The sequence below is a fragment of the Schistocerca gregaria genome, chromosome 9 (genome assembly GCF_023897955.1).
Source record: "Schistocerca gregaria isolate iqSchGreg1 chromosome 9, iqSchGreg1.2, whole genome shotgun sequence".
Lineage (NCBI taxonomy): Eukaryota > Metazoa > Arthropoda > Insecta > Orthoptera > Acrididae > Schistocerca > Schistocerca gregaria.
The window spans coordinates 61,198,832-61,226,680 of record NC_064928.1 but is presented as its reverse complement, the minus strand read 5'-3'; positions in this window follow the sequence as shown (position 1 = coordinate 61,226,680).

The following is a 27,849-nucleotide window of genomic DNA, read 5'->3' as shown; positions in this document are numbered from 1 at the left end:
GTGTTCAATGCCGATTCAATTCCTGTGTTTCATCAACACTCTGAAGGTCCACAGATTACAGAATGCCTCCAGAAGTGCTTCGGAAACTAATACTAGTCTTCCAGTGGACGATCAAAGCGTAGACACTTTAAGACATTACTCCCATGAAGAAAATTCCGCATGGTGCTTATTGTGTTCAATGCCGATGCAATTTTTGTGTTTCATCAACACTCTGAAGGTTCACAGATTACAGAATGCATCCAGATATGTTTCGGAAACTACTACTAGTCTTCCAGTGTACGATCAAAGTATAGACAGTTTAAGACATTACTCCCTTGGAGATAAGTCCGCATTGTGCTTATTGTGTTCAATGCCGATGCAATTTTTGTGTTTCATCAATACTCTGAAGGTCCACAGATTACAGAATGCTTCCAGATGTGCTTCGGAATTTACTACTAGCTTTCCAGTGTACGATCAAAGTGTAGACAGTTTAAGACATTACTCCCATGGAGAAAAGTCCGCATGGTGCTTATTGTGTTCAATGCCGTTGCAATTTCTGTGTTTCATCAACACTCTGAAGGTCCAAAGATTACAGAATGCCTCCAGATGTACTTCGGAAACTACTACTAGTCTTCCAGTGTACAATCAAAGCGTAGACAGTTTAAGACATTACTCCCATGGAGAAAATTCCGCATGGTGCTTATTGTGTTCAAAGCCGATGCAATTTTTGTGTTTCATCAACACCCTGAAGGTCCAAAGATTACAGAATGCATCCAGATGTGCTTCGTAAACTACTGCTAGTCTTCCAGGGAACGATCAAAGCGTAGACAGTTTAAGACATTACTCCCATGGAGAAAAGTCCGCATGGTGCTTATTGTGTTCAATGCTGATGCAATTTCTGTGTTTCATCAACATTCTGAAGGTCCACAGATTACAGAATGCCTCCAGATGTGCTTCGGAAACTACTGCTAGTCTTCCAGTGAACGATCACAGCGTAGACAGTTTAAGACATTACTCTCATGGAGAAAAGTCCCCATGATGCTTATAGTGTTCAATGCCGATAAAATTTCTGTGTTTCATCAACACTCTGAAGGTCCACAGATTACAGAATGCCTCCAGATGTGCTTCGGAAACTACTACTAGTCTTCCAGTGTACGATCAAAGCGTAGAAAGTTTAAGAAATTACTCCCATGGAGAAAAGTCCGTATGGTGCTTATTGTGTTCAATGCCGACGCAATTTCTATGTTTCATCAACACTCTGAAGGTCCACAAATTGCACAATGCCTACAGATGTGTTTCGGAAACTACTACTAGTCTTCCAGTGTACGATCAAAGCGTAGACAGTTTAAGAAATTACTCCCATGGAGAAAAGTCCGCATGGTGCTTATTGTGTTCAATGCCGATGCAATTTCTGTGTTTCATCAACACTCTGAAGGTCCACAGATTACAGAATGCATCCAGATGTGCTTCGGAAACTACTACTAGTCTTCCAGGGTACGATCAAAGCTTAGACAGTTTAAGACATTACTCCCAAGGAGAAAAGTCCGCATGGAGCTTATTGTTTTCAATGCCGATGAATTTTTGTGTCTCATCAGAACTCTGAAGCTCCACAGATTACAGAATGACTAAAGATCTGCTTCGGAAAATACTACTAGTCTTATAGTAAACGATCAAAACATAGACAGTTTAAGACATTACTCCCAATGAGAAAAGTCCGCATGGTGCTTATTGTGTTCAATGCCGATTGAATTTCTTTGTTTCATCACACTGTGAAGGTCCACAGATTACAGAATGCATCCAGATGTGCTCCGGAAACTACTACTAGTCTTCCAGTGTACGATCAAAGCGTAGACAGTTTAAGACATTACTACCATGGAGAAAAGTCGCACGGGGCTTATTGTGTTCAATGCTGATGTAATTTCTGTGTTTCATCAACACTCTGAAGGTCCAGAGATTACAGAATGCCTCCAGTTGTGCTTCAGAAACTACTACTAGTCTTCCAGTGAACGATCAATACGTAGACAGTTTAAGACATTACTCCCATGGAGAAAAGTCCGCATGGTGCATATTGTGTTCAATGTCGATTCAATTCCTGTGTTTCATCAACACTCTGAAGGTCCACAGATTACAGAATGCCTCCAGATGTGCTTCGGAAACTACTACTAGTCTTCCAGTGTACGATCAAAGCGTAGACAGTTTAAGACATTACTACCATGGAGAAAAGTCCGCATGGCGCTTATTGTGTTCAATGCTGATGCAATTTCTGTGTTTCATCAACACTCTGAAGGTCCAGAGATTACAGAATGCCTCCAGATGTGCTTCGGAAACTACTACTAGTCTTCCAGTGTACGATCAAAGTGTAGACAGTTTAAGACATTACTCCCATGGAGAAAAGTCCGCATGGTGCTTATTGTGTTCAATACCGTTGCAATTTCTGTGTTTCATCAACACTCTGAAGGTCCAAAGATTACAGAATGCCTACAGATGTGCTTCGGAAACTACTACTAGTCTTCCAGTGTTCAATCAAAGCGTACACAGTTTAAGACATTACTCCCAAGGTGAAAAGTCCGCATGGTGTTTATTGTGTTCAATGCCGATGAATTTTTGTGTCTCATCAAAACTCTGAAGTTCCACAGATTACAGAATGCCTAAAGATCTGCTTCGGAAACTACTACTAGTCTTATAGTAAACGATCAAAGCATAGACAGTTTAAGACATTACTCCCATGGAGAAAAGTCCACATGGTGCTTGTTGTGTTCAATGCCGATGCAATTTCTGTGTTTCATCAACACTCTTAAGGTCCACAGATTACAGAATGCCTCCAGATGTGCTTTGGAAACTACTACTAGTCTTCCAGTGTACAATCAAAGCGTAGACAGTTTAAGACATTACTCCCAAGGTGAAAAGTCCGCATGGTGCTTATTGTGTTCAATGCCGATGAATTTTTGTGTCTCATCAAAACTCTGAAGTTCCACAGATTACAGAATGCCTAAAGATCTGCTTCGGAAACTACTACTAGTCTTATAGTAAACGATCAAAGCATAGACAGTTTAAGACATTACTCCCATGGAGAAAAGTCCACATGGTGCTTGTTGTGTTCAATGCCGATGCAATTTCTGTGTTTCATCAACACTCTGAAGGTCCACAGATTACAGAATGCCTCCAGATGTGCTTCGGAAACTACTACTAGTCTTCCGGTGTACGATCAAAGCGTAGACAGTTTAAGACATTACTCCCATGGAGAAAAGTCTGCATGGTGCTTATTGTGTTCAATGCCGATGCAGTTTTTGTGTTTCATCAAGTCTCTGAAGGTCCACAGATTACAGAATGCCTCCAGATGTGCTTCGGAAACTACTACTTGTCTTCCAGTGTACGATCAAAGCGTACACACTTTAAGACATTACTCCCGTGGAGAAAAGTCCGCATGGTGCTTATTGTGTTCAATGCCGAATGAATTTCTGTGTTTCATCAACACTCTGATGGTCCAGAAATAACAGAATGCATCCAGATATCCTTCGGAAACTACTACTAATCTTCCAGGGAACGATCAAAGCGTAGACAGTTTAAGACATTACTCCCAAGGAGAAGAGTCCGCATGGTGCCTATTGTGTTCAATGCTGATGCAATTTCTGTGTTTCATCAACACTCTGAAGGTCCACAAATTACAGAATGCCTCCAGATGTCCTTCGGGAACTACTGCTAGTTTTCCAGTGAACGATCACAGCGTAGACAGTTTAAGACATTACTCCGATGGAGAAAAGTCCGTATGGTGCCTATTCTGCTCTATGCCGAATCAATTTCTGTGTTTCATCAACACTCTGAAGGTCCACAGATTACAGAATGCATCCAGAAGTGCTTCGGAAACTACTACTAGTCTTCCACTGAACGATCAAAGCGTAGACACTTTAAGACATTACTCCCATGTAGAAAATTCTGCATGGTGCTTATTGTGTTCAATGCCGCTGCAATTTTTGTGTTCCACCAACACTCAAGGGTCCACAGATTACAGAATGCCTCCAGATGTGCTTCGGAAACTACTACTAGTCTTCCAGTGTACGATCAAAGCGTAGACAGTTTAAGACATTACTCCCATGGAGAAAAGTCCGCATTGTGCTTATTGTGTTCAATGCCGATGCAATTTTTGTGTTTCATCAATACTCTGAAGGTCCACAGATTACAGAATGCTTCCGGATGTGCTTCGGAAACTACTACTAGTCCTCCCGTGTACGATCAAAGTGTAGGCAGTTTAAGACATTACTCCCATGGAGAAAGTCCGCATGGTGTTTATTGTGTTAAATGCCGATGCAATTTCTGTGTTTCATCAACACTCTGAAGGTCCACAGATTACAGAATGTCTCCAGATGTACTTCGGAAACTGCTACTAGTCTTCCAGTGTACAATCAAAGCGTAGACAGTTTAAGACATTACTCCCATGGAGATAAGTCCGCATGGTGCTTATTGTGTTCAATGCCGATGCAGTTTTTGTGTTTCGTCAACACACTGAAGGTCCACAAATTACAGAATGCCTCCAGATGTGCTTCGGAAACTACTACTAGTCTTGCAGGGAACGATCAAAGCGTAGACCGTTTGAGACATTACTCCCATGGAGAAAAGTCCGCATGGTGCCTATTGTGTTCAATGCCGATGCAATTTTTGTGTTTCATCAACACTCTGAAGGTCCACAGATTACAGAATGCCTCCAGATGTGCTTCGGAAACTACTACTAGTCTTCCGGTGTACGATCAAAGCGTAGACAGTTTAAGACATTACTCCCATGGAGAAAAGTCCGCATAGTGCTTATTGTGTTCAATGCCGATGCAGTTTCTGTGTTTCATCAACACTCTGAACGTCCACAGATTAGAGAATGCCTCCAGATGTGCTTCGGAAACTACTACTAGTCTTCCATAGAACGATCAAAGCGTAGACAGATTGAGACATTACTCCCATGGAGAAAAGTCCGCATGGTGCTTTTTGTGTTCAATGCCGATGCAATTTTTGTGTTTCATCAACACTCTGAAGGTCCACAGATTACAGAATGCCTCCAGATGTGCTTCAGAAACTACTACTAGTCTTCCAGTGTACGATCAAAGCGTAGACAGTTTAAGACATTACTACCACGGAGAAAAGTCCGCATGGCGCTTATTGTGTTCAATGCTGATGCAATTTCTGTGTTTCATCAACACTCTGAAGGTCCAGAGATTACAGAATGCCTCCAGTTGTGCTTCGGAAACTACTACTAGTCTTCCAGTGAACGATCCAAACGTAGACAGTTTAAGACATTACTCCCATGGAGAAAAGTCCGCATGGTCCATATTGTGTTCAATGCCGATTCAATTCCTGTGTTTCATCAACACTCTGAAGGTCCACAGATTACAGAATGCCTCCAGAAGTGCTTCGGAAACTACTACTAGTCTTCCAGTGGACGATCAAAGCGTAGACACTTTAAGACATTACTCCCATGAAGAAAATTCCGCATGGTGCTTATTGTGTTCAATGCCGATGCAATTTTTGGGTTTCATCAACACTCTGAAGGTTCACAGATTACAGAATGCATCCAGATATGTTTCGGAAACTACTACTAGTCTTCCAGTGTACGATCAAAGTATAGACAGTTTAAGACATTACTCCCTTGGAGATAAGTCCGCATTGTGCTTATTGTGTTCAATGCCGATGCAATTTTTGTGTTTCATCAATACTCTGAAGGTCCACAGATTACAGAATGCTTCCAGATGTGCTTCGGAATTTACTACTAGTTTTCCAGTGTACGATCAAAGTGTAGACAGTTTAAGACATTACTCCCATGGAGAAAAGTCCGCATGGTGCTTATTGTGTTCAATGCCGTTGCAATTTCTGTGTTTCATCAACACTCTGAAGGTCCAAAGATTACAGAATGCCTCCAGATGTACTTCGGAAACTACTACTAGTCTTCCAGTGTACAATCAAAGCGTAGACAGTTTAAGACATTACTCCCATGGAGAAAATTCCGCATGGTGCTTATTGTGTTCAAAGCCGATGCAATTTTTGTGTTTCATCAACACCCTGAAGGTCCACAGATTACAGAATGCATCCAGATGTGCTTCGTAAACTACTGCTAGTCTTCCAGGGAACGATCAAAGCGTAGACAGTTTAAGACATTACTCCCATGGAGAAAAGTCCGCATGGTGCTTATTGTGTTCAATGCTGATGCAATTTCTGTGTTTCATCAACACTCTGAAGGTCCACAGATTACAGAATGCCTCCAGATGTGCTTCGGAAACTACTACTTGTCTTCCAGTGTACGATCAAAGCGTACACACTTTAAGACATTACTCCCGTGGAGAAAAGTCCGCATGGTGCTTATTGTGTTCAATGCCGAATGAATTTCTGTGTTTCATCAACACTCTGATGGTCCAGAAATAACAGAATGCATCCAGATATCCTTCGGAAACTACTACTAATCTTCCAGGGAACGATCAAAGCGTAGACAGTTTAAGACATTACTCCCAAGGAGAAGAGTCCGCATGGTGCCTATTGTGTTCAATGCTGATGCAATTTCTGTGTTTCATCAACACTCTGAAGGTCCACAAATTACAGAATGCCTCCAGATGTCCTTCGGGAACTACTGCTAGTTTTCCAGTGAACGATCACAGCGTAGACAGTTTAAGACATTACTCCGATGGAGAAAAGTCCGTATGGTGCCTATTCTGCTCTATGCCGAATCAATTTCTGTGTTTCATCAACACTCTGAAGGTCCACAGATTACAGAATGCATCCAGAAGTGCTTCGGAAACTACTACTAGTCTTCCACTGAACGATCAAAGCGTAGACACTTTAAGACATTACTCCCATGTAGAAAATTCTGCATGGTGCTTATTGTGTTCAATGCCGCTGCAATTTTTGTGTTCCACCAACACTCAAGGGTCCACAGATTACAGAATGCCTCCAGATGTGCTTCGGAAACTACTACTAGTCTTCCAGTGTACGATCAAAGCGTAGACAGTTTAAGACATTACTCCCATGGAGAAAAGTCCGCATTGTGCTTATTGTGTTCAATGCCGATGCAATTTTTGTGTTTCATCAATACTCTGAAGGTCCACAGATTACAGAATGCTTCCGGATGTGCTTCGGAAACTACTACTAGTCCTCCCGTGTACGATCAAAGTGTAGGCAGTTTAAGACATTACTCCCATGGAGAAAGTCCGCATGGTGTTTATTGTGTTAAATGCCGATGCAATTTCTGTGTTTCATCAACACTCTGAAGGTCCACAGATTACAGAATGTCTCCAGATGTACTTCGGAAACTGCTACTAGTCTTCCAGTGTACAATCAAAGCGTAGACAGTTTAAGACATTACTCCCATGGAGATAAGTCCGCATGGTGCTTATTGTGTTCAATGCCGATGCAGTTTTTGTGTTTCGTCAACACACTGAAGGTCCACAAATTACAGAATGCCTCCAGATGTGCTTCGGAAACTACTACTAGTCTTGCAGGGAACGATCAAAGCGTAGACCGTTTGAGACATTACTCCCATGGAGAAAAGTCCGCATGGTGCCTATTGTGTTCAATGCCGATGCAATTTTTGTGTTTCATCAACACTCTGAAGGTCCACAGATTACAGAATGCCTCCAGATGTGCTTCGGAAACTACTACTAGTCTTCCGGTGTACGATCAAAGCGTAGACAGTTTAAGACATTACTCCCATGGAGAAAAGTCCGCATAGTGCTTATTGTGTTCAATGCCGATGCAGTTTCTGTGTTTCATCAACACTCTGAACGTCCACAGATTAGAGAATGCCTCCAGATGTGCTTCGGAAACTACTACTAGTCTTCCATAGAACGATCAAAGCGTAGACAGATTGAGACATTACTCCCATGGAGAAAAGTCCGCATGGTGCTTTTTGTGTTCAATGCCGATGCAATTTTTGTGTTTCATCAACACTCTGAAGGTCCACAGATTACAGAATGCCTCCAGATGTGCTTCAGAAACTACTACTAGTCTTCCAGTGTACGATCAAAGCGTAGACAGTTTAAGACATTACTACCACGGAGAAAAGTCCGCATGGCGCTTATTGTGTTCAATGCTGATGCAATTTCTGTGTTTCATCAACACTCTGAAGGTCCAGAGATTACAGAATGCCTCCAGTTGTGCTTCGGAAACTACTACTAGTCTTCCAGTGAACGATCCAAACGTAGACAGTTTAAGACATTACTCCCATGGAGAAAAGTCCGCATGGTCCATATTGTGTTCAATGCCGATTCAATTCCTGTGTTTCATCAACACTCTGAAGGTCCACAGATTACAGAATGCCTCCAGAAGTGCTTCGGAAACTACTACTAGTCTTCCAGTGGACGATCAAAGCGTAGACACTTTAAGACATTACTCCCATGAAGAAAATTCCGCATGGTGCTTATTGTGTTCAATGCCGATGCAATTTTTGGGTTTCATCAACACTCTGAAGGTTCACAGATTACAGAATGCATCCAGATATGTTTCGGAAACTACTACTAGTCTTCCAGTGTACGATCAAAGTATAGACAGTTTAAGACATTACTCCCTTGGAGATAAGTCCGCATTGTGCTTATTGTGTTCAATGCCGATGCAATTTTTGTGTTTCATCAATACTCTGAAGGTCCACAGATTACAGAATGCTTCCAGATGTGCTTCGGAATTTACTACTAGTTTTCCAGTGTACGATCAAAGTGTAGACAGTTTAAGACATTACTCCCATGGAGAAAAGTCCGCATGGTGCTTATTGTGTTCAATGCCGTTGCAATTTCTGTGTTTCATCAACACTCTGAAGGTCCAAAGATTACAGAATGCCTCCAGATGTACTTCGGAAACTACTACTAGTCTTCCAGTGTACAATCAAAGCGTAGACAGTTTAAGACATTACTCCCATGGAGAAAATTCCGCATGGTGCTTATTGTGTTCAAAGCCGATGCAATTTTTGTGTTTCATCAACACCCTGAAGGTCCACAGATTACAGAATGCATCCAGATGTGCTTCGTAAACTACTGCTAGTCTTCCAGGGAACGATCAAAGCGTAGACAGTTTAAGACATTACTCCCATGGAGAAAAGTCCGCATGGTGCTTATTGTGTTCAATGCTGATGCAATTTCTGTGTTTCATCAACACTCTGAAGGTCCACAGATTACAGAATGCCTCCAGATGTGCTTCGGAAACTACTACTAGTCTTCCAGTGTACGATCAAAGCGTAGACAGTTTAAGACATTACTCCCATGGAGAAAAGTCCGTATGGTGCTTATTGTGTTCAATGCCGACGCAATTTCTATGTTTCATCAACACTCTGAAGGTCCACAAATTGCACAATGCCTACAGATGTGTTTCGGAAACTACTACTAGTCTTCCAGTGTACGATCAAAGCGTAGACAGTTTAAGAAATTACTCCCATGGAGAAAAGTCCGCATGGTGCTTATTGTGTTCAATGCCGATGCAATTTCTGTGTTTCATCAACACTCTGAAGGTCCACAGATTACAGAATGCATCCAGATGTGCTTCGGAAACTACTACTAGTCTTCCAGGGTACGATCAAAGCTTAGACGGTTTAAGACATTACTCCCAAGGAGAAAAGTCCGCATGGAGCTTATTGTTTTCAATGCCGATGAATTTTTGTGTCTCATCAGAACTCTGAAGCTCCACAGATTACAGAATGACTAAAGATCTGCTTCGGAAAATACTACTAGTCTTATAGTAAACGATCAAAACATAGACAGTTTAAGACATTACTCCCAAGGAGAAAAGTCCGCATGGTGCTTATTGTGTTCAATGCCGATTGAATTTCTTTGTTTCATCACACTGTGAAGGTCCACAGATTACAGAATTCATCCAGATGTGCTTCGGAAACTACTACCAGTCTTCCAGTGTACGATCAAAGCGTAGACAGTTTAAGACATTACTACCATGGAGAAAAGTCCGCATGGGGCTTATTGTGTTCAATGCTGATGTAATTTCTGTGTTTCATCAACACTCTGAAGGTCCAGAGATTACAGAATGCCTCCAGTTGTGCTTCAGAAACTACTACTAGTCTTCCAGTGAACGATCAATACGTAGACAGTTTAAGACATTACTCCCATGGAGAAAAGTCCGCATGGTGCATATTGTGTTCAATGTCGATTCAATTCCTGTGTTTCATCAACACTCTGAAGGTCCACAGATTACAGAGTGCCTCCAGATGTGCTTCGGAAACTACTACTAGTCTTCCAGTGTACGATCAAAGCGTAGACAGTTTAAGACATTACTACCATGGAGAAAAGTCCGCATGGCGCTTATTGTGTTCAATGCTGATGCAATTTCTGTGTTTCATCAACACTCTGAAGGTCCAGAGATTACAGAATGCCTCCAGATGTGCTTCGGAAACTACTACTAGTCTTCCAGTGTACAATCAAAGCGTAGACAGTTTAAGACATTACTCCCAAGGAGAAAAGTCCGCATGGAGCTTATTGTTTTCAATGCCGATGAATTTTTGTGTCTCATCAAAACTCTGAAGGTCCACAGATTACAGAATGCCTAAAGATCTGCTTCGGAAAATACTACTAGTCTTATAGTAAACGATCAAATCATAGACAGTTTAAGACATTACTCCCATGGAGAAAAGTCCACATGGTGCTTGTTGTGCTCAATGCCGATGGAATTTCTGTGTTTCATCAACACTCTGAAGGTCCACAGATTACAGAATGCCTCCAGATGTGCTTTGGAAACTACTACTAGTCTTCCGGTGTACGATCAAATCGTAGACAGTTTAAGACATTACTACCATGGAGGAAAGTCCGCATGGTGCTTATTGTGTTCAATGCCGATGCAATTTTTGTGTTTCATCAATACTCTAAAGGTCCACGGATTACAGAATGCCTCCAGGTGTGCTTCGGAAACTACTACTAGTCTTCTAGTGTACGATCAAAGCGTAGACAGTTTAAGACATTACTCTGATGGTGAAAAGGCCGTATGGTGCCTATTGTGTTCAATGCCGAATCTAATTCTGTGTTTCATCAACACTCTGAAGGTCCACAGATAACAGAATGCCTCCAGATGTGCTTCGGAAGATACTACTAGTCTTCCAGGGAACGATCAAAGCGTAGACAGTTTAAGACATTACTCTTAAGGACAAAAGTCCGCATGGTGCTTATTGTGTTTAATGACGATGCAATTTCTGTGTTTCATCAACACTGTGAAGGTCCACAGATTACAGAACGCATCCAGAAGTGCTTCGAAAACTACTACTAGTCTTCCAGTGAACGATCAAAGCGTAGACACTTTAAGACATTACTCCCATGGAGAAAATTCGGCATGGTGCTTATTGTGTTCAATGCCGCTGCAAATTTTTTGTTTCTTCAACACTCTGAAGGTCCACAGATTACAGAATGCCTCCAGATGTGCATCGGAAACTACTACTAGTCTTCCAGGGAACGATCAAAGCGTAGACAGTTTAAGAGATTACTCCCATGGAGAAAAGTCTGCATGGTGCTTATTGTGTTCAATGCCGATGCAATTTCTGTGTTTCATCAACACTCTGAAGGTCCACAGATTACAGGATGCCTCCAGATGTGCTTTGGAAACTACTACTAGTTTTCCAGTGTACGATCAAAGCGTAGACAGTTTAAGACATTACTACCATGGAGAAAAGTCCGCATGGCGCTTGTTGTGTTCAATGCTGATGCAATTTCTGTGTTTCATCAACACTCTGAAGGTCCAGAGATTACAGAATGCCTCCAGAAGTGCTTCGGAAACTACTACTAGTCTTCCTGTGAACGATCAATACGTAGTTTAAGACATTACTCCCATGGAGAAAAGTCCGCATGGTGCATATTGTGTTCAATGTCGATTCAATTCCTGTGTTTTATCATGACGCTGAAGGTCCACAGATTACAGAATGCCTCCAGAAGTGCTTCGGAAACTACTACTAGTCTTCCAGTGGACGATCAAAGCGTAAGCACTTTAAGACATTACTCCCATGAAGAAAATTCCGCATGGTGCTTATTGTGTTCAATGCCGATGCAATTTTTGTGTTTCATCAACACCCTGAAGGTTCACAGATTACAGAATGCATCCAGATGTGTTTCGGAAACTACTACTAGTGTTCCAGTGTACGATCAAAGTGTAGACAGTTTAAGACATTACGCCCTTGGAGATAAGTCCGCATTGTGCTTATTGTGTTAAATGCCGATGCAATTTTTGTGTTTCATCATTACTCTGAATGTCCACAGATTAAAGAATGCTTCCAGATGTGCTTCGGAATTTACTACTAGTCTTCCAGTGTACGATCAAAGTTTAGACAGTTTAAGACATTACTCCCATGGAGAAAAGTGCGCATGGTGCTTATTGTGTTCAATGCCGTTGCAACCTCCGGTGTTCATCAACACTCTGAAGGTCCAAAGATTACAGAATGCCTCCAGATGTGCTTCGGAAACTACTACTAGTCTTCCAGGGAACGATCAAAGCGTAGAAAGTTTGAGACATTACTCCCTTGGAGGAAAGTCCGCATGGTGCTTATTGTGTTCAATGCCGATGAATTTTTGTGTCTCATCAAAACTCTGAAGGTCCACCGATTACAGAATGCCTAAAAATCTGCTTCGGAAACTACTACTAGTCTTATAGTAAACGATCAAAGCATAGACAGTTTAAGACATTACTCCCATGGAGAAAAGTCCACATGGTGCTTGTTGTGTTCAATGCCGATGCAATTTCTGTGTTTCATCAACACTCTGAAGGTCCACAGATTACAGAATGCCTCCAGATATGCTTTGGAAACTACTACTAGTCTTCCAGTGTACGATCAAATCGTAGAGAGTTTAAGACATTACTACCATGGAGGAAAGTCCGCATGGTGCTTAATGTGTTCAATGCCGATGCAATTTTTGTGTTTCATCAATACTCTAAAGGTCCACAGATTACAGAATGCCTCCAGGTGTGCTTCGGAAACTACTACTAGTCTTCTAGTGTACGATCAAAGCGTAGACAGTTTAAGACATTACTCTGATGGAGAAAAGTCCGTATGGTGCCTATTGTGTTCAATGCCGAATCAATTTCTGTGTTTCATCAACACTCTGAAAGTCCACAGATAACAGAATGCCTCCAGATGTGCTTCGGAAGCTACTACTAGTCTTCCAGGGAACGATCAAAGCGTAGACAGTTTAAGACAATACTCTTACGGAGAAAAGTCCGCATGGTGCTTATTGTGTTTAATGACGATGCAATTTCTGTGTTTCATCAACACTGTGAAGGTCCACAGATTACAGAACGCATCCAGAAGTGCTTCGAAAACTACTACTAGTCCTCCAGTGAACGATCAAAGCGTAGACACTTTAAGACATTACTCCCATGGAGAAAATTCGGCATGGTGCTTATTGTGTTCAATGCCGCTGCAAATTTTGTGTTTCTTCAACACTCTGAAGGTCCACAGATTACAGAATGCCTCCAGATGTTCTTCGGAAACTACTACTAGTCTTCCAGGGAACGATCAAAGCGTAGACAGTTTAAGAGATTACTCCCATGGAGAAAAGTCTGCATGGTGCTTATTGTGTTCAATGCCGATGCAATTTCTGTGTTTCATCAACACTATGAAGGTCCACAGATTACAGGATGCCTCCAGATGTGCTTTGGAAACTACTACTAGTTTACCAGTGTACGATCAAAGCGTAGACAGTTTAAGACATTACTACCATGGAGGAAAGTCCGCATGGTGCTTATTGTGTTCAATGCCGATGCAATTTCTGTGTTTCATCAATACTCTGAAGGTCCACAGATTACAGAATACCTCCAGATGTGCTTCGGAAACTACTACTAGTCTTCCAGTGTACGATCAAAGTGTAGACAGTTTAAGACATTACTCCCAAGGTGAAAAGTCCGCATGGTGCTTATTGTGTTCAATGCCGATGAATTTTTGTGTCTCATCAAAACTCTGAAGTTCCACAGATTACAGAATGCCTAAAGATCTGCTTCGGAAACTACTACTAGTCTTATAGTAAACGATCAAAGCATAGACAGTTTAAGACATTACTCCCATGGAGAAAAGTCCACATGGTGCTTGTCGTGTTCAATGCCGATGCAATTTCTGTGTTTCATCAACACTCTTAAGGTCCACAGATTACAGAATGCCTCCAGATGTGCTTTGGAAACTACTACTAGTCTTCCAGTGTACGATCAAATCGTATAGAGTTTAAGACATTTCTACCATGGAGGAAAGTCCGCATGGTGCTTATTGTGTTCAATGCCGATGCAATTTTTGTGTTTAATCAACACCCTGAAGGTTCACAGATTACAGAACGCATCCAGAAGTGCTTCGAAAACTACTACTAGTCTTCCAGTGAACGATCAAAGCGTAGACACTTTAAGACATTACTCCCATGGAGAAAATTCGGCATGGTGCTTATTGTGTTCAATGCCGCTGCAAATTTTGTGTTTCTTCAACACTCTGAAGGTCCACAGATTACAGAATGCCTCCAGATGTGCTTCGGAAACTACTACTAGTCTTCCAGGGAACGATCAAAGCGTAGACAGTTTAAGAGATTACTCCCATGGAGAAAAGTCTGCATGGTGCTTATTGTGTTCAATGCCGATGCAATTTCTGTGTTTCATCAACACTCTGAAGGTCCACAGATTACAGGATGCCTCCAGATGTGCTTTAAAAATTTCTACTAGTTTTCCAGTGTACGATCAAAGCGTAGACAGTTTAAGACATTACTACCATGGAGGAAAGTCCGCATGGTGCTTATTGTGTTCAATGCCGATGCAATTTTTGTGTTTCATCAATACTCTGAAGGTCCACAGATTACAGAATACCTCCAGATGTGCTTCGGAAACTACTACTAGTCTTCCAGTGTACGATCAAAGTGTAGACAGTTTAAGACATTACTCCCATGGAGAAAAGTCCGCATGGTGCTTATTGTGTTCAATACCGTTGCAATTTCTGTGTTTCATCAACACTCTGAAGGTCCAAAGATTACAGAATGCCTACAGATGTGCTTCGGAAACTACTACTAGTCTTCCAGTGTACAATCAAAACGTAGACAGTTTAAGACATTACTCCCAAGGTGAAAAGTCCGCATGGTGCTTATTGTGTTCAATGCCGATGAATTTTTGTGTCTCATCAAAACTCTGAAGTTCCACAGATTACAGAATGCCTAAAGATCTGCTTCGGAAACTACTACTAGTCTTATAGTAAACGATCAAAGCATAGACAGTTTAAGACATTACTCCCATGGAGAAAAGTCCACATGGTGCTTGTTGTGTTCAATGCCGATGCAATTTCTGTGTTTCATCAACACTCTGAAGGTCCACAGATTACAGAATGCCTCCAGATGTGCTTTGGAAACTACTACTAGTCTTCCAGTGTACGATCAAATCGTATAGAGTTTAAGACATTTCTACCATGGAGGAAAGTCCGCATGGTGCTTATTGTGTTCAATGCCGATGCAATTTTTGTGTTTCATCAATACTCTGAAGGTCCACAGATTACAGAATACCTCCAGATGTGCTTCGGAAACTACTACTATTCTTCCAGGGAACGATCAAAGCGTAGAAAGTTTGAGACATTACTCCCATGGAGGAAAGTCCACATGGAGCTTATTGTGTTCAATGCCGATGCAATTTTTGTGTTTCATCAACACTCTGAAGGTCCACAGATTACAGAATGCATCCAGATGTGCTTCGGAAACTACTACTAGTCTTCCAGGGAACGATCAAAGCGTAGACAGTTTAAGACATTACTCTGATGGAGAAAAGTCCGTATGGTGCCTATTGTGTTCAATGCCGAATCAATTTCTGTGTTTCATCAACACTCTGAAGGTCCACAGATAACAGAATGCCTCCAGATGTGCTTCGGAAACTACTACTAGTCTTCCAGGGAACGATCAAAGCGTAGACAGTTTAAGACATTACTCATAAGGAGAAAAGTCCGCATGGTGCATATTGTGTTTAATGCAGTTGCAATTTCTGTGTTTCATCAACACTGTGAAGGTCCACAGATTACAGAACGCATCCAGAAGTGCTTCGGAAACTACTACTAGTATTCCAGTGAACGATCAAAGCGTAGACACTTTAAGACATTACTCCCATGGAGAAAATTCGGCATGGTGCTTATTATGTTCCATGCCGCTGCAAATATTGTGTTTCTTCAACACTCTGAAGGTCCACAGATTACAGAATGCCTCCAGATGTGCTTCGGAAACTACTACTAGTCTTCCAGTGTACGATCAAAGCGTAGACAGTTTAAGACATTACTCCCATGGAGAAAAGTCCGCATGGTGCTTATTGTGTTCAATGCCGATGCAGTTTTTGTGTTTCATCAACACTCTGATCGTCCACAGATTAGAGAATGCCTCCAGATGTGCTTCGGAAACTACTACTAGTCTTCCAGGGAACGATCAAAGCGTAGACAGTTTGAGACATTACTCCCATGGAGAAAAGTCCGCATGGTGCTTATTGTGTTCAATGCCGATGCAATTTTTGTGTTTCATCAAAACTCTGAAGGTCCACAGATTACAGAATGCATCCAGATATGCTTCGGGAACTACTACTAGTCTTCCAGGGAACGATCAAACTGTAGACGGTTTAAGGCATTACTCCCATGGAGAAAAGTCCGCATGGTGCTTATTGTGTTCAATGCCGATGCAATTTCTGTGTTTCATCAACACTCTGAAGGTCCAGAGATTACAGAATCCTCCAGTTGTGCTTCGGAAACTACTACTAGCCTTCCAGTGAACGATCAAATCGTAGACACTTTAAGACATTACTCCCATGAAGAAAATTCCGCATGGTGCTTATTGTGTTCAATGCCGATGCAATTTTTGTGTTTCATCAACACTCTGAAGGTTCACACATTACAGATGTCTCCAGATGTGTTTCGGAAACTACTACTAGTCTTCCAGTGTACGATCAAAGCGTAGACAGTTTAAGACATTACTCCCTTGGAGATAAGACCGCATTGTGCTTATTGTGTTCAATGCCGATGTAATTTTTGTGTTTCATCAATACTCTGAAGGTCCACAGACTACAGAATGCTTTCAGATGTGCTTCGGAATTTACTACTAGTCTTCCAGTGTACGATCAAAGTGTAGACAGTTTAAGACATTACTCCCATGGAGAAAAGTCCGCATGGTGCTTATTGTGATCAATGCCGTTGCAATATCTGTGTTTCATCAACAGTCTGAAGGTCCAAAGATTACAGAATGCCTCCAGATGTGCTTCGGAAACTGCTACAAGTCTTCCAGTGTACAATCAAAGCGTAGACAGTTTAAGACATTACTCCCATGGAGAAAAGTCCGCATGGTACATATTGTGTTCAATGCCAATGCAGTTTTTGTGTTTCATCAACACTCTCAACGTCCACAGATTACAGAATGCCTCCAAATGTTCTTCGGAAACTACTACTAGTCTTCCATGGAACGATCAAATCGTAGACAGTTTGAGACATTATTCCCATGGAGAAAAGTCCGCATGGTGCTTATTGTGTTCAATGCCGATGCAATTTTTGTGTTTCATCAAAACTCTGAAGGTCCACAGATTACAGAATGCATCCAGATATGCCTCGGGAACTACTACTAGTCTTCCAGGGAACGATCAAACTGTAGACAGTTTAAGGCGTTACTCCCATGGAGAAAAGACCGCATGGTGCTTATTGTGTTCAATGCCGATGCAATTTCTGTGTTTCATCAACACTCTGAAGGTCCACAGATTACAGAATGCCTCCAGATGTGCTTTAGAAACTACTACAAGTCTTCCAGGGAACGATCAAAGCGTAGACAGTTTGAGACATTACTCCCATGGAGAAAAGTCTGCATGGTGCTTATTGTGTTCAATGCCGATGCAATTTCTGTGTTTCATCAACACTCTGAAGGTCCACAGATTACAGAATGCCTCCAGATGTGCTTCGGAAACTACTACTAGTCTTCCAGTGTACGATCAAAGCGTAGACAGTTTAAGACATTACTCCCATGGAGAAAAGTCCGCATGGCTCTTATTGTGTTCAATGCTGATGCAATTTCTGTGTTTCATCAACACTCTGAAGGTCCAGAGATTACAGAATCCTCCAGTTGTGCTTCGGAAACTACTACTAGTCTTCCAGTGAACGATCAAAACATAGACACTTTAAGACATTACTCCCATGAAGAAAATTCCGCATGGTGCTTATTGTGTTCAATGCCGATGCAATTTTTGTGTTTCATCAACACTCTGAAGGTTCACACATTACAGAATGCCTCCAGATGTGTTTAGGAAACTACTACTAGTCTTCCAGTGTACGATCAAAGCGTAGACAGTTTAAGACATTACTCCCTTGGAGATAAGACCGCATTGTGCTTATTGTGTTCAATGCCGATGCAATTTTTGTGTTTCATCAATACTCTGAAGGTCCACAGACTACAGAATGCTTCCAGATGTGCTTCGGAATTTACTACTAGTCTTCCAGTGTACGATCAAAGTGTAGACAGTTTAAGACATTACTCCCATGGAGAAAAGTACGCATGGTGATTATTGTGTTCAATGCCGATGCAATTTCTGTGTTTCATCAACACTCTGAAGGTCTACAGATTACAGAATGCCTCCAGATGTGCTTTAGAAACTACTACTAGGCTTCCAGGGAACGATCAATGCGTAGACAGTTTAAGACATTACTCCCAAGGAGAAAAGTCCGCATGGTGCTTATTGTGTTCAATGCCGATGAATTTTTGTGTCTCATCAAAACTCTGAAGGTCCACATATTACAGAATGCCTAAAGATCTGCTTCGGAAACTACTACTAGTCTTATAGTAAACGATCAAAGCATAGACAGTTTAAGACATTACTCCCATGGAAAAAAGTCCACGTGGTGCTTGTTGTGTTCAATGCCGATGCAATTTCTGTGTTTCATCAACACTCTGAGTGTCCACAGATTACACATTGCCTCCTGATGTGCTTTGGAAACTACTACTAGTCTTCCAGTGTACGATCAAAGCGTAGACAATATAAGACATTACTACCATGGAGGAAAGTCCGCATGGTGATTATTGTGTTCAATGCCGATGCAATTTTTGTGTTTCATCAATACTCTGAAGGTCCACAGATTACAGAATGCCTCCAGATGTGCTTCGGAAACTAATACTAGTCTTCCAGGGAACGATCAAAGCGTAGAAAGTTTGAGACATTACTTCCATGGAGGAAAGTCCGCATGGTGCTTATTGTGTTCAATGCCGATGCAATTTTTGTGTTTCATCAACACTCTGAGGGTCCACAGATTACCGAATGCATCCAGATGTGCTTCGGAAACTACTACTAGTCTTCCAGTGTACGATCAAAGCCTAGACAGTTTAAGACATTACTCTGATGGAGAAAAGTCCGTATGGTGCCTATTGTGTTCAATGCCGAATCAATTTCTATGTTTCATCGACACTCTGAAGGTCCACAGATAACAGAATGCCTCCAGATGTGCTTAGGAAACTACTACTAGTCTTCCAGGGAACGATCAAAGCGTAGACAGTTTAAGATATTACTCTTAAGGAGAAAAGTCCGCATGGTGCTTATTGTGTTTAATGCCGATGCAATTTCTGTGTTTCATCAACACTGTCAAGGTCCACAGATGACAGAATGCATCCAGAAGTGCTTCGAAAACTACTACTAGTCTTCCAGTGAACGATCAAAGCGTAGACACTGTAAGACATTACTCCCATGGAGAAAATTCGGCATGGTGCCTATTGTGTTCAATGCCGATGCAATTTTTGTATTTCATCAAAACTCTGAAGGTCCACAGATTACAGAATGCATCCAGATATGCTTCGGGAACTACTACTAGTCTTCCAGGGAACGATCAAACTGTAGACAGTTTAAGGCATTACTCCCATGGAGAAAAGTCCGCATGGTGCTTATTGTGTTCAATGCCGATGCAATTTCTGTGTTTCATCAACACTCTGAAGGTCCACAGATTACAGAATGCCTCCAGATGTGCTTTAGAAACTACTACAAGTCTTCCAGGGAACGATCAAAGCGTAGAAAGTTTGAGACATTACTCCCATGGAGGAAAGTCCGCATGGTGCTTATTGTGTTCAATGCCGATGCAATTTTTGTGTTTCATCAACACTCAAAGGGCCACAGATTACAGAGTGCATCCAGATGTGCTTCGGAAACTACTACTAGTCTTCCAGGGAACGATCAAAGCGTAGACAGTTTAAGACATTACTCTGATGGAGAAAAGTCCGTATGGTGCCTATTGTGTTCAATGCCGAATCAATTTCTGTGTTTCATCAACACTCTGAAGGTCCACAGATAACAGAATGCCTCCGGATGTGCTTCGGAAACTACTACTAGTCTTCCAGGGAACGATCAAAGCGTAGACAGTTTAAGACATTACTCTTAAGGAGAAAAGTCCGCATGGTGCTTATTGTGTTTAATGCCGATGCAATTTCTGTGTTTCATCAACACTGTAAATGTCCACAGATTACAGAACGCATCCAGAAGTGCTTCGAAAACTACTACTAGTCTTCCAGTGAACGATCAAAGCGTAGACACTTTAAGACATTAGTCCCATGGAGAAAATTCGGCATGGTGCTTATTGTGTTCAATGCCGCTGCAAATTTTGTGTTTCTTCAACACTCTGAAGGTCCACAGATTACAGAATGCCTCCAGATGTGCTTCGGAAACTACTACTAGTCTTCCAGTGTACGATCAAGGCGTAGACAGTTTAAGACATTACTCCCACGGAGAAAAGTCCGCATGGTGCTTATTGTGTTCAATGCCGATGCAGTTTTTGTGTTTCATCAACACTCTGATCGTCCACAGATTAGAGAATGCCTCCAGATGTGCTTCGGAAACTACTACTAGTCTTCCAGGGAACGATCAAAGCGTAGACAGTTTGACACATTTCTCCCATGGAGAAAAGTCCGCATGGTGCTCATTGTGTTCAATGCCGATGCAATTTTTGTGTTTCATCAACACTCTGATGGTGCACAGATTACAGAATGCATCCAGATATGCTTCGGAAACTACTACTAGTCTTCCAGGGAACGATCAAAGCGTAGACAGTTTAAGACATTACTACCATGGAGAAAAGTCTGCATGGTGCTTATTGTGTTCAATGCCGATGCAATTTCTGTGTTTCATCAACACTCTGAAGGTCCACAGATTACAGAATGCCTCCAGATGTGCTTCGGAAACTACTACTAGTCTTCCAGTGTACGATCAAAGCGTAGACAGTTTAAGACATTACTCCCATGGAGAAAAGTCCGCATGGCTCTTATTGTGTTCAATGCTGATGCAATTTCTGTGTTTCATCAACACTCTGAAGGTCCAGAGATTACAGAATCCTCCAGTTGTGCTTCGGAAACTACTACTAGTCTTCCAGTGAACGATCAAAACGTAGACACTTTAAGACATTACTCCCATGAAGAAAATTCCGGATGGTGCTTATTGTGTTCAATGCCGATGCAATTTTTGTGTTTCATCAACACTCTGAAGGTTCCCACATTACAGAATGCCTCCAGATGTGTTTCGGAAACTACTACTAGTCTTCCAGTGTACGATCAAAGCGTAGACAGTTTAAGACATTACTCCCATGAAGAAAATTCCGCATGGTGCTTATTGTGTTCAATGCCGATGCAATTTTTGTGTTTCATCAACACTCTGAAGGTTCACACATTACAGAATGCCTCCAGATGTGCTTCGGAAACTACTACTAGTCTTCCAGTGTACGATCAAAGTGTAGACAGTTTAAGACATTACTCCCATGGAGAAAAGTCCGCATGGTGCTTATTGTGATCAATGCCGTTGCAATTTCTGTGTTTCATCAACAGTCTGAAGGTCCAAAGATTACAGAATGCCTCCAGATGTGCTTCGGAAACTACTACAAGTCTTCCAGTGTACAATCAAAGCGTACACAATTTAAGACATACTCCCATGGAGAAAAGTCCGCATGGTACATACTGTGTTCAATGCCGATGCAGTTTTTGTGTTTCATCAACACACTCAACGTCCACAGATAACAGAAAGCCTCCAAATGTGCTTCGGAAACTACTACTAGTCTTCCAGGGAACGATCAAAGCGTAGACAGTTTGAGACATTACTCCCATGGAGAAAAGTCCGCATGGTGCTTATTGTGTTCAATGCCGATGCAATTTTTGTGTTTCATCAACACTCTGAAGGTCCACAGATTACCGAATGCATCCAGATGTGCTTCGGAAACTACTACTAGTCTTCCAGTGTACGATCAAAGCGTAGACAGTTTAAGACATTACTCCCATGGAGAAAGGTCCGCATGGTGCTTATTGTGTTCAATGCCGATGCAATTTCTGTGTTTCATCAACACTCTGAAGGTCTACAGATTACAGAATGCCTCCAGATGTGCTTTAGAAACTACTACTAGTCTTCCAGGGAACGATCAAAGCGTAGAAAGTTTGAGACATTTCTTCCATGGAGGAAAGTCCGCATGGTGCTTATTGTGTTCAATGCCGATGCAATTTTTGTGTTTCATCAACACTCTGAAGGTCCACAGATTACCGAATGCATCCAGATGTGCTTCGGAAACTACTACTAGTCTTCCAGTGTACGATCAAAGGGTAGACAGTTTAAGACATTACTCCCATGGAGAAAAGTCCGCATGGTGCTTATTGTGTTCAATGCCGAATCAATTTCTATGTTTCATCAACACTCTGAAGGTCCACAGATAACAGAATGCCTCCAGATGTGCTTAGGAAACTACTATTAGTCTTCCAGGGAACGATTAAAGCGTAGACAGTTTAAGATATTACTCTTAAGGAGAAAAGTCCGCATGGTGCTTATTGTGTTTAATGCCGATGCAATTTCTGTGTTTCATCAACACTGTCAAGGTCCACAGATGACAGAATGCATCCAGAAGTGCTTCGAAAACTACTACTAGTCTTCCAGTGAACGATCAAAGCGTACACACTTTAAGACATTACTCCCATGGAGAAAATTCGGCATGGTGCTTATTGTGTTCAATGCCCCTGCAAATTTTGTGTTTCATCAACACTCTGAAGGTCCACAGATTACAGAATGCCTCCAGATGTGCTTCGGAACTACTACTAGTCTTCCAGTGTTCGATCAAAGGGTAGACAGTTTAAGACATTACTCCCATGGAGAAAAGTCCGCATGGTGTTTATTGTGTTCAATGCCGATGCAGTTTTTGTGTTTCATCAAAACTCTGATCGTCCACAGATTAGAGAATGCCTCCAGATGTGCTTCGGAAACTACTACTAGTCTTCCAGGGAACGATCAAAGCGTAGACAGTTTGAGACATTACTCCCATGGAGAAAAGTCCGCATGGTGCTTATTGTGTTCAATGAAGATGCAATTTTTGTGTTTCATCGACACTCTCAAGGTCCACAGATTACAGAATGCATCCAGATATGCTTCGGAAACTACTACTAGTCTTGCAGGGAACGATCAAAGCGTAGACAGTTTAAGACATTACTCCCATGGAGAAAAGTCTGCATGGTCCATATTGTGTTCAATGCCGATGCAATTTCTGTGTTTCATCAACACTCTGAAAGTCCACAGATTACAGAATGCCTCCAGATGTGCTTCGGAAACTACTACTAGTCTTCCAGTGTACGATCAAAGCGTAGACAGTTCAAGACATTACTCCCATGGAGAAAAGTCCGCATGGCGCTTATTGTGTTCAATGCTGATGCAATTTCTGTGTTTCAACAACCCTCTGAAGGTCCAGAGATTACAGAATGCCTCTAGTTGTGCTTCGGAAACTACTACTAGTCTTCCAGTGAACTATCAAAACGTAGACACTTTAAGACATTACTCCCATGAGAAAAATTCCGCATGGTGCTTATTGTGTTCAATGCCGATGCAATTTTTGTGTTTCATTAACACTCTGAAGGTTCACAGATTACAGAATGCCTCCAGATGTGTTTCGGAAATTACTACTAGTCTTCCAGTGTACGATCAAAGTGTAGACAGTTTAAGACATTACTCCCTTGGAGATAAGACCGCATTGTGCTTATTGTGTTCAATGCCGATGTAATTTTTGTGTTTCATCAATACTCTGAAGGTCCACAGACTACAGAATGCTTCCAGATGTGCTTCGGAAATTACTACTAGTCTTCCAGGGAACGATCAAAGTGTAGACAGTTTAAGACATTACTCTCATGGAGAAAAGTCCGCATGGTGCTTATTGTGATCAATGCCGTTGCAATTTCTGTGTTTCATCAACAGTCGGAAGGTCCAAAGATTACAGAATGCCTCCAGATGTGCTTCGGAAACTACTACTAGTCTTCCAGTGTACGATCAAAGCGTAGACAGTTTAAGACATTACTCCCATGGAGAAAAGTCCGCATGGCGCTTATTGTGTTCAATGCTGATGCAATTTCTGTGTTTCATCAACCCTCTGAAGGTCCAGAGATTACAGAATGCCTCTAGTTGTGCTTCGGAAACTACTACTAGTCTTCCAGTGAACTATCAAAACGTAGACACTTTAAGACATTACTCCCATGAAGAAAATTCCGCATGGTGCTTATTGTGTTCAATGCCGATGCAATTTTTGTGTTTCATCAACACTCTGAAGGTTCACAGATTACAGAATGCCTCCAGATGTGTTTCGGAAATTACTACTAGTCTTCCAGTGTACGATCAAAGCGTAGACAGTTTAAGACATTACTCCCTTGGAGATAAGACCGCATTGTGCTTATTGTGTTCAATGCCGATGTAATTTTTGTGTTTCATCAATACTCTGAAGGTCCACAGACTACAGAATGCTTCCAGATGTGCTTCGGAAATTACTACTAGTCTGACAGTGTACGATCAAAGTGTATACAGTTTAAGACATTACTCTCATGGAGAAAAGTCCGCATGGTGCTTATTTTGATCAATGCCGTTGCAATTTCTGTGTTTCGTCAACAGTCTGAAGGTCCAAAGATTACAGAATGCCTCCAGATGTGCTTCGGAAACTACTACTAGTCTTCCAGTGTACAATCAAAGCGTAGACAGTTTAAGACATTACTCACATGGAGAAAAGGCCGCATGGTACATATTGTGTTCAATGCCGATGCAATTTTTGTGTTTCATCAACACTCTGAAGGTCCACAGATTACAGAATGTATCCAGATATGCTTCGAAACTACTACTAGTCTTCCAGGGAAGGATCAAAGCGTAGACAATATAAGACATTACTCCCATGGAGAAAAGTCTGCATGGTGTTTATTGTGTTCAATGCCGATGCAATTTCTGTGTTTCATCAACACTCTGAAGGTCCACAGAATACAGAATGCATCCAGATGTGCTTCAGAAACTACTACTAGTCTTCCAGGAAACGATAAAAGCGTAGGCAGTTTAAGACATTACTCCCATGGAGAAAAGTCCGTAGGGTGCTTATTGTGTTCAATGCCGATGCAATTTTTGTGTATCATCAACACTCTGAAGGTCCACAGATTACAGAATGCCTCCAGATTTGCTTCGGAAACTACTACTAGTCTTCCAGTGTACGATCAAAGCGTAGACAGTTTAAGACATTACTCCCATTGAGAAAAGTCCGCATGTGCTTATTGTGTTCAATGCCGATGCAGTTTTTGTGTTTCATCACCCCTCTGAACGTCCACAGATTACAGAATGCCTCCAGATGTGCTTGAGAAACTACTACTAGTCTTCCAGGAAACGATCAAAGCGTAGACAGTTTAAGACATTACTCCCATGGAGAAAAGTCCGCATGGAGCTTATTGTATTCAATGCTGATGAATTTTTGTGTCTCATCAACACTCTGAAGGTCCACAGATTACAGAATGCCTAAAGATGTGCTTTGGAAACTACTACTAGTCTTATAGTAAACGATCAAAGCATAGACAGTTTAAGACAATACTCCCATGGAGAAAAGTCCACATGGTGCTTGTTGTGTTCAATGCCGATGCAATTTTTGTGTTTCATCAACACTCTGAAGGTTCACAGATTACAGAATGTATCCAGATATGCTTCGAAACTACTACTAGTCATCCAGGGAAGGATCAAAGCGTAGACAATATAAGACATTACTCCCATGGAGAAAAGTCTGCATGGTGTTTATTGTGTTCAATGCCGATGCAATTTCTGTGTTTCATCAACACTCTGAAGGTCCACAGAATACAGAATGCATCCAGATGTTCTTCAGAAACTACTACTAGTCTTCCAGGAAACGATCAAAGCGTAGGCAGTTTAAGACATTACTCCCATGGAGAAAAGTCCGCATGGTGCTTATTGTGTTCAATGCCGATGCAATTTTTGTGTTTCATCAACACTCTGAAGGTCCACAAATTACAGAATGCCTCCAGATGTGCTTCGGGAACTACTGCTGGTCTTCCAGTGAACGATCACAGCGTAGACAGTTTAAGACATTACTCTTATGGAGAAAAGTCCGTATGGTGCCTATTGTGTTCAATGCCGATTCAATTTCTGTGTTTCATCAACACTCTGAAGGTCCACAGATAACAGAATGCCTCCAGATGTGCTTCGGAAACTACTACTAGTCTTCCAGTGTGCGATCAATACGTAGACAGTTTAAGACATTACTCAAATGGAGAAAAGTCCGCATGGTGCTTATTGAGTTCAATGCCGATGCAATTTCTGTGTTTCATCAACACTCTGAAGGTCCAGAGATTACAGAATGCCTCCAGATGTGCTACAGAAACTACTACTGGTCTTCCAGTGAACGATCAAAGCGTAGACAGTTTAAGACAATACTCTCATGGTGAAAAGTCCGCATGGTGCTTATTGTGTTCAATGCCGATTCAATTCCTGTGTTTCATCGACACTCTGAAGGTCCACAGATTACAGAATGCCTCCAGAAGTGCTTCGGAAACTACTACTAGTCTTCCAGTGAACGATAAAAGCGTAGACACTTTAAGACATTACTCCCATGGAGAAAAGTCCGCATGGTTCTTATTGTGATCAATGCCGTTGCAATTTCTGTGTTTCATCAACAGTCTGAAGGTCCAAAGATTACAGACTGCCTCCAGATGTGCTTCGGAAACTACTACTAGTCTTCCAGTGAACGATCAAAGCGTAGACACTTTAAGACATTACTCCCATGAAGAAAATTACGCATGGTGCTTATTGTGTTCAATGCCGATGCAATTTTTGTGTTTCATCAACACTCTGAAGGTTCACAGATTACAGAAGGCCTCCAGATGTGTTTCGGAAACTACTACTAGTCTTCCAGTGTACCATCAAAGCGTAGACAGTTTAAGACATTTCTCCCTTGGAGATAAGACCGCATTGTGCTTATTGTGTTCAATGCCGATGTAATTTTTGTGTTTCATCAGTACTCTGAAGGTCCACAGACTACAGAATGCTTCCAGATGTGATTCGGAATTTACTACTAGTCTTCCAGTGTACGATCGAAGTGTAGACAGTTTAAGACATTACTCCCATGGAGAAAAGTCCGCATGTTGCTTATTGTGATCAATGCCGTTGCAATTTCTGTGTTTCATCAACTGTCTGAAGGTCCAAAGATTACAGAATGCCTCCAGATGTGCTTCGGAAACTACTACTAGTCTTCCAGTGAACAATCAAAGCGTAGACAGTATAAGACTATTACTCCCATGGAGAAAAGTCCGCATGGTGCTTATTGTGTTCAATGCCGATAAAATTTTTGTGTTTCATCAACACCCTGATTGTCCACAGTTTACAGAATGCCTCCAGATGTGTTTCGGAAACTACTACTAGTCTTCCAGGGAACGATCAAAGCGTAGAACGTTTGAGACATTACTCCCATGGAGGAAAGTCCGCATGGTGCTTATTGTGTTCAATGCCGATGCAATTTTTGTGTTTCATCAACACTCTGAAGGTCCACAGATTACAGAATGCCTCCAGATGTGCTTCGGAAACTACTACTAGTCTTCCAGGGAACGATCAAAGCGTAGACAGTTTAAGACATTACTCTTAATGAGAAAAGTCCGCATGGTGCTTATTGTGTTC